Raw genomic sequence first — 2441 nt, forward strand, 5'->3', positions numbered from 1 at the left:
ACATATTTTATTTTTCTTTATTTAAAAATAATTTCATAAACAATTTTTCATAACATTTATTGTATTTTTATTAAATTTTCTTCATAAATATAATTTTTCGCTGCACTTACGTGTTGTAATCCAAATTGCTGGCGTTGGCCGTACGTAGGTGCGCCTGTTGCTGTTGTTGCTTTAACTGCTGTTGATTGCTGTTGCAAGTAGTTGGCATACTTTGCATATGCCAGAGATTTTTATCAAAATTGTATAAAATTTTTTATATGAAAAATTTTTAACGTTGTTTTTTAAACCGTTTTTTTTTAATATTTTTGATACCGAAAACTTTGCCTTTTCCAAAAAATTTTTTTGCAAAGCACGTTTTGCGAAAATTTTTACTGAACTAGAAATTTTTCGTTTATTTGCTCAAATATTCACACACTCTTTATTAAATGCCTGTAAATAAACATAATTTTTATTGATTTTTTGCCTACTTTTTAGCGCTCAACCGCCATACGGCATTGTATTTACATATTTATTAATTCGTGTCTCCTTTTTTTACGCATCTTCCAGCTGTTTGCTGGCGAAAGCAGAGAAAATATTGAAAATTACGCGTGTTTATGTATGTGTATGTCTTATTTGCGGGTGTGTGTGTGTTTGTGTATATATGTAAAAGGCGAAGAAAGGACGTCAGCTGAGCTTTGCTCATAGGTTGCGTAGGTGCTGCTTGAACCCAGCGAGGAGTTTTCTTCATTTTTTGTTAATAATGAAGTTGCCATTACGATTATGGCGGCTTATAAAAAGTTTTAGAGTTCCTGAATCATCGATGAATCTTATTGTTAGAGTGTCAGATGCAAGTTGAGCTGAAAATTGTGATCCTATCGTGATTTCAGGGAGAGTAAGAAAAAACTTTGCTGTACTCTGACCAAAACTGCAGATAGAACTTGTATAATTTTTAACAAACTTGCCGATTTCAAAATTGCAAAAGCAGTCCAAAACCATTCCCTATGAACCATTTCCGCTTACGGATAGGCATAATATGTCTTAGATCTAGATACTCAAATTCAATATCTACTTCATATTATTTCTAAAATTAATCAATGGGAACGCTCGAGATCGTCTATCGATCTATGACTCTACGAAAAAATTAAGAAGAAGTAAATTATGAAACCATAGTTCTCTTCGGAAAGGTCTAAACATAAAGAGTTGGATTACTGTATAGCAAAGAAATCCGGAAGAATCGCTAAGGGCAAAAAAAGACTGCAACGCTCGATCTGCGTGTATGTTCTTAGAGAATTGCGATATTTTTTAGATTTTAATTTATTGAGTTTAAAACGATCCAACTGATTGTATGTTCTCAAAGCATGCCGGTTTTCTGTAGGCCCTTGGTTCTTCCCTCTATCTCCTCTATAACCTATTACTAACTTTTTATACATATTTGCCATTACTCGAATTCTACTATGTATGTGCTTCCTCTTTTCGCAACATGGAACACATTTCAAAGAATTTCCAGTAAGAAAGGGGCCACTGTGGGCTTTTCTGAAAACAAACCCACCGCTTGTGGGGTTAGCGCGGCTCAATGGCTGCCGACGCTGTATACCGACTGGAAAGCGCCGACAACAAAAATAGAAACAAAACCAATGAACGTGTAAAGTGAAAAGCGGTAATGGAAGTGCAAACGTATACAATGTGCGTTAGAGCATGAGCAGGGCGATGAAAACTCCAGCGAGAGCGAAGAAAAGCCGTAGCACATACAAGTACGTGTATATACGGTATATACAAACCAAGGGGGTGGCACTGAAAAACTTGTAGGCGAGCGAAAGAAAGTAAAAGGAAGCAATTAAGCAGCGGAAAACTGTGAAAAACGAAATGGGAAAAAGGAAAATATAGAAAAGTGAAGAAAAAACTGTGAATAAATGTTTGGCATTTTTGATGGATGTTGGTGATGAAAATGCTCTTGTAGGGATTCACGCTGCGCTGCGCCGCTAACATTCACATATTCGTGCTTTCATTCGTTTTTCGTGCACTTTCTTTCGTTTTTTTTTTTTTTATTAAAAATTTTTGCTGCCAGCTAATTGTTGGCATTTTTTAAGCATTTTTTTTTAAAGCAAAATGGCAGAAAACGTGTAGCAGAAGCAGCAAACGCAAACAAGTAGTAAGCGAAAAAGAGATTCGCAAAAAATTTACTATAAAGAAATGCCAGTGGAAATTCGGCGTAGCGTAGTAAAACTTGTAGTAAAAGTGTAGTAGTAAGAAGTGTTTTTTTTTTCTTATTTTCCGCATAGTTTCGGGTTGTTTAAGGGCTGTTATCGATAGTGAACTGTTTTTTATGTGCTTGGGATGGCACAAATGTGTGAGTAGTAGTAAAATTTTTTCGGTTTTTCTTTAGTATTGCTTTGCACATATATAAATATCATTTTTATTATGAAAAAAAAATTATTAAATTTAAACATCAACTTTTTACATTT

At 34.5% G+C, this 2441-nt stretch overlaps 1 protein-coding gene across 1 annotated transcript in view; it reads right to left on the minus strand.

Annotated features, from left to right (window-relative positions):
• Positions 1-268, minus strand: part of LOC108973951 (insulin-like growth factor 2 mRNA-binding protein 1) — a 72604-nt gene extending 72336 nt beyond the window's left edge. The window contains exon 1 of the mRNA XM_018941491.1: positions 111-268. The gene's annotated coding sequence lies outside the window, so the exon portion shown is untranslated. The remainder of the gene's footprint in view (positions 1-110) is intronic.
• Between the last annotated feature and the right edge of the window lie 2173 nt (positions 269-2441).

This window comes from Bactrocera latifrons, unplaced genomic scaffold (genome assembly GCF_001853355.1).
Source record: "Bactrocera latifrons isolate USDA-ARS-PBARC rearing strain unplaced genomic scaffold, ASM185335v1 scaffold_51, whole genome shotgun sequence".
Classification (NCBI taxonomy): domain Eukaryota; kingdom Metazoa; phylum Arthropoda; class Insecta; order Diptera; family Tephritidae; genus Bactrocera; species Bactrocera latifrons.